Genomic DNA, 6,288 nt, shown 5'->3' with positions numbered 1-6,288 from the left:
CACAAGGGGTCCTACCCCTTGATCACTATTTGAGAAAATGCCCCATAGCTAGAACTCATGGAGGCACTTCCCCAACTGAAACTCCTTTCTCTGTGATAAGTCCAGCCTGTGTCAAGTTGACACACAAAACCATCCAGTACAGCTGCAGAGTAAGACAGAATCCAGCAACTTCAGATTTGGCCTTACATGTAGTTCCTCCATTTTGTACCATATTTTTCTGTATTAAAAATTATGAAAAAAATATGAAATTGGGCTGGAGAGATGGTTCAGTGGTTAAGAGCACTGATTTGTTCTTCTGGAGGTCCTGAGTTCAAATCCCAGTAACCACATGGTGGCTCACAACCATCTGTAATATGATCTGATGCCCTTTTCTGGTGTGTCTAAAGACAGAAACATATAATAAATAAATAAATAAATAAATAAATAAATAAATAAATAAATAAATCTTTGGGCCTTAGTGAGCAGGGCTGGAGCAAGAAGGGGGGGAACCTATGAAATCTGAATGTTAATCAGTTGTTAAAGTGGTGAAGGTGGCCCTTGTCCTTCCATATAAAAAATTGAGCCAAGAATTAAGTCTTCCTGTCAAAAGAAATAAATGGCTTTAAGATAAATTTGCTTCCAACTTACAAAGGAATGTTTGAATTGCCTGTTTTGTATTCCTGTATGTCAGAGATTGTATAAAATTTTCTTGGTTACAAGGGGAAAGAGATTAAACAGTCCTTGTATACATGATGACTAGGAAGTAAAGCAACAGACAGGAATCCCGAATGAAGAAACCACCTGACCTCAAAGAGATAACATGCAGCTGATCTGAGTTCTGCTCCTGGCCCAGACTCTATGATACTCACAGCATTATGAGGTTTTGGGACCAGCCACTTGTATTTGTGCCATGGACTGACCCAGCCGGGGAAGTCATGACCATGGGAAAACCAGGGCTTTGGTACTCAGAAGGCATAGGTGTGGCGAGGTAATGACAAACACACACACAAGAGAGCAGTTTGAATCTGCTGCAACTTTAATTTTTCAGTCAGGCATATTTTTAGTATATTGAGGAACAGGTCGAGGTTGGTACACCTCCAGAAACACTCATACAGTTATTAAACAAGGTACACTTCCATCTTAATTAGAACAGTAAGTAGGCATGGCATGGTGCCCACAGGAACTATTGCTTTGTGAACCATGGTGAAAAGCAGACTTAGGTCATGAACTTTAGACATGTGGCGTTCGAGTCTAATTTTTGGTTACTTAAAGTTGTGTTAATAATCAATATGAGAACCTGGACTTTCAGGCCAATTTGTATGATATAAGCCTTCTTCTGCCACCAAAAGTCAAAATGCTTTAAGAATGAGCAATGTTCATTACAAGAGCCCTCTGTACTGCCCTGGAAAGCAAACTCCAAGGTGGTCTGGCTCAAGCTAATCTATCTCTAAAATTTAGAATACTATAGGACCTTCTGCCCTTCAATGTTATTACCCATCTGTTACCTTCTTTACCATAAGCACCTGTATAAGGCAATGGCTTATCAGTAGTCCAATATTTTCTCCTACTGTGTTCTTCCTGCTACAAACTATCCATAACATTCCCTAATATCTCATATTCTTTGGTCACTACTTTTGCTAAGGCTAGTAATAAAGAGGGGCCCTGATGAGAAACAACCCAAGACCTTCTTACACTAAGGTTCAACATGAGTTCATTGAGTTCAAGACTGGGAGCAGTAGGCGTAACCGCCACATCCTCTTTCCTTCTACCAGAACATCAAATCTTCCTTTATCAATTAACCAGCTTGTAGGCTTGGATCGTACTATATAAAGAATTAAGAATAGGAAGAAGAAAGACACAGTGCAGAACCCATAACATAGAAAGCACAGTATCTGTGGAGAACATCGAGGCCCTTTTCAAGGCCAGAGGTAGGCACTCTGCCAGAGACCTCCAGGGAGCCTAGCCCCAAGGGGCATTTATCTCTCGTCTGCCTTAATGATGTACTGTCCTGTCACACAGACGACACTGGAGTTGGTGTGGCATATTTGCACATTTTCCAGAAGACATCTTGAGCTACTCAAAGGAGTTGGTTTCCTATTTTGGAACAGTCTCAAGCCTCCTAGGCCTCAGCTTCTTTGGTTAACCCTGGGAACAACCCCTCTCGGCTAATGAGCACCTGTTTCTTCGTTTTGTTTTTTTTTTTTTTTTTTTTTTTTGCCCTGCCTCTTCAGCTACAGCTGCCTCTTCAGAGCACCCACAGCCTCCCTTTGTTTCTGGTGTGCCACGTTGATGTCTCCCAGGACTGGATATGTCTGAACGCTTGGCTTGTGGCTGCATATGGATATGGAAATAGCACCTGACTGTGTTGCCCAATCTGGCCTCACATTCCTAGTTGCAGGAGAATCTCCTGCCTCAGCCTCCCAAGTGCTGTGATGATATGTGAGTGCCATCACCTTGGTTAGAAAATACATTTGATCAAATACAGTAATGGGTCTGGCTACTTCCAACAATGGGGACATCAAAATTCGGAGCTTCCAGTCATCTTAGCCTATGTCTAAAAGTGGGGGTCTCCATTGTCACTCTGTGGATGTGGCTTTGTTAAGAAAAAACAAGCCAGGCAGTGGTGGTGCACACCTGTAATCCCAGCACTTGGGAGGCAGAGGCAGGCAGATTTCTGAGTTTGAGGCCAGCCTGATCTACAGAGTGAGTTCCAGGACAGCCAGGACTCCACAGAGAAACCTTGTCTTGAAAAAGCCAAAAAAAAAAAAAAAAAAAAAAAAAAAAAAAAAAAAAAAAAAAAAAAAAAAAAAAAAAAGACAAAACCCCATAAAACCAACCAGGCAGCATGTAATCTTCTCAGAGGTTACAAACAATACTGCCAGGCTTAGGTCATTCAGTGATAAGGTACTTGGCATGGTGAGGGCCCAAGTTCATAGCCATTACACAGATTGGACAACAAAGTCCAGGAAGATCCCAGGTTCTCTCTCCAACTCCCAAGAAAGAAATTGGAAAACATGTGTAAACACGCAGGGCAACCTGTCTCTTTGAGTTTCAGGCAAGAGGGTGCCACTACCATAAACAAATATGTGGTAGAGAGATGGCAGAGACAGAGAGGTGGAGAGGTTTGTATATTGTGGAGAGGGGCTACACTGGAGATGCGATGGCAGTGGGGCTCAGGTTGATGTGGATGGCCTGTGCTGCCGCCTAAAGCCTTGTTGATGTAGGAGGGCCCAGCTACCACTGGAGGTCACACTGATCTGGGAGGCAAGCCCTGCTCTAAGGGTGATGTCTTGGTCCTGATGCTGCTGACAGCCAGGTCTGCTTCTTCCATAGCTGGGGGCTGTGACGATGTCCATAGTCTGTGCTGTGGTCTCAGGCCAAGTGGATTCTGTAGGGGGTGCTGCTCCTTGAGTCCATGATGGTATCTTGATCAGGTCTGAGTAGGGCCTGTGGCCCCTTATAACACCAAAGGACATGTGGATGTCCATGGCAGCAGCCTGAAACTATGCTGACAGCAGTGGCTGTGCTGACTTTGGGGGCCATATTGATGGGAGTGGTTTGCACAACCCCCTGAGGCCAAGGTGAAACCCATGGACCAGGTTGTCTCCAAGGGTCAACTGTGGTTCTGTGGTCCTACAGCTGCTGGGGTGTTGTGCTGATGCAAGTCACTTAAGAATACAAGGTTTAAACCCAGTCCTTTTAATTTTTGCTATTACAAACTGTTTAGGATAGACAGTCAAACTCATGGTCATATTAGATTCTCATTTAGTTAATTATAATAACATGTTTTCAAGGTTATTCAAATAGTAAATAATTAAAAAAATTAATGATTAGCAATTCAGTCATGCTATATGTAGATAGCTTCAAAAGCATCAGTGATCCACAGAACATGACTTCGAAAGTCATTTCATTATTTCATTATTTATTTATTTATTTATTTATTTATTTATTTATTGGTTTTTTTGGATTTGGTTTTTTTTCGAGGCAGGGTTTCTCTGCATAGCCCTGGCTGTCCTAGAGCTCACTCTGTAGACCAGGCTTCCTTGAGCTCAGAAATCCGCCTGCCTCTGCCTCCCAGAGTGCTGGGATTACAGGCGGGTGCCACCACCACCCGGCTATTTCATTATTAAAGATCATGTGACTATAATTTTCATAATTGTTTTAATTGGATTCAACGCATATTTGAGAGAAAAGGAGGTTTGGTCTTTCTGTCTATTGTAATGCTAAGTGCGGGTTTCCAAGCCCTGGAATCTGCATGTAGACCTGTGACCCTACCCCCCAAGTTATTTCTGATTGATAAATAAAGACAGAAACAGCCAATAGTTAGGCAGAGGAGACATAGATGGGTGTTAGGTTTCTCAGGCTTGGGGTCCAAGGAGAACCACGAGAAGAAGGAGGAGGTGCATGAGGGAGAAGGAAAAGCTGCCACAGGTTAGGTGAGCCATAATCACATGGCTCCGCGGGCTGGCAAATTAGAGCTACGAGCAGCCCAGAAGAAACAGAAAATAGTAAGTAATAATTTGGGGTTATCAATAGGAAAGTAGATTCTAATACCAAAGAGGATTCTAATCCTAGCTTTTGTGCCATTTAAGGCTTATTGCAAAAATAAAGGCTGTGTGTATCTTTTATCGGGGAGCTAAAGGTTGGAAGGCGGGTTAGAAACCTGGGTCGGGATTAAAAACTTCTACAACAATCTGCCTTCAGCGTGCTGACATTAAAGGTGTGCTCCACCACGATAGCTCATTAAACAGGAATGGCAGCCAACAACCACAGAAGGAATATGTATTTAGAAAAGCATCCTTTGCAACTCAATAAAATAGTTCACTGAGACCAAGTTTATCAATAGAGGCTGAAACATTAGATGTCAAGTTGTTGGTGAGAACTTACATTGTCAAGTTAATGGCCAATATAGAGGAAAATGTATTTTTATATTTTAGTAAGGAAAAAAAAAAATTGGCTGTTACCACTCAACCAGGCAGTTCTATTTTGTATTCTATTTGTAGTGAGGAACCTGTCCCTTTCACTATGATAGAATATTAAGTGTAGAGCAGTGTGCCTTACCGTTTCCTGCCAATGTAGAGTGGGAAACAATAGTGATATTGTCCCATAGTCCCAAGTTTGAGAAGTGGTACATTCCCCAGTGGCTACAGATGTCCCATTAGTAAATAAAATTCGTAGTTTTGTTTTTGACTTAAGTATATTACTTTTTTGCCTGACGAATTACCAACCTGTTAAGTTACAAATACTTAAGTTATGTAACCTCATTTATTTGTAATCACAGAGTTATATATTTATTTTGGCTTATGGATAATATTTTAAAAATTATTGAGCCATAATTGCTAGGAACAGAATGAGTTTGTGAACCCCAGTTTGTAGGGTAATCACTGTATTAGAATTTAGCACGTTAGATGATATTCATACTACTGACTTGATTCAAAATCATTTCTTGAGTCATTGTCTCCAGTCCTGGAATTCACTTATTTAGCAATTTGACTGTTCAGCTCCTCTGGAAATCTTGTATCTGCTTCATGAGAGTTGGGAGTATAGGCAAGCACCCACCCCTGCCCTGCATTTCTGTGGGTGCTACAGATCTGAACTCAATTCCTCACAGTTGTGTAGCAAATTCTTGACCCACTAAGCCTTCCCCCAAACCCTGATATCTGATGACTTTAATATATATAGAGTTGAACCATCTCTGTCCTGAACTTTCATATCTTTGAACATCTCCTTTAAAATGACTTTGTCCTCCATTTTATTTGTCCTCATGGCTGCAGCCAGGGTGAATTACTAAAGTTACTTTTACTGTTTAACTCTTTCATTGATTCCTCCTCTGGAGTATAGGCTCACTAGGTCTCCAAACCAGGCAGGACCTTCATTCTCAGTCCTCCATTTGCCTCCCTAGCTTCCTCTGTCTGGATAGTCTGCAGCCTATGCTTCATGCTTCACAGTTCCTAGAATGCACGCTGACCTCCATCCTCTGCCCATGCACATGCTGCTCTGGATTTTTCCTACCTAAGAGAACTAATCATTCAGTTCATATTATGACTTTATTGACAGTTTCTAGCTATGCCCCCCAAAGCTTTCCCTCAGATGTAGCTCTGAACTTATCCTGCAGCTGTTGCCTCTCTCACCACACTAAATGTGTTTTGAACACTGGGAATTGACATGTTTGTCCATTGGCACAAAAGATGTGGTAAAGTGAGTGGTGGACAGAATGTATGCTGTGACTAACTATTGGTTAGAATGAATTTTTATGAACTGTGGTGGAACATGCTTTTCTCAGCCTTAAAAATACAGTTTTTTCATTTT

The sequence above is a fragment of the Apodemus sylvaticus genome, chromosome 12 (assembly GCF_947179515.1).
Source record: "Apodemus sylvaticus chromosome 12, mApoSyl1.1, whole genome shotgun sequence".
Taxonomy (NCBI): Eukaryota; Metazoa; Chordata; class Mammalia; order Rodentia; family Muridae; genus Apodemus; species Apodemus sylvaticus.
This window is presented reverse-complemented; position numbering follows the sequence as displayed.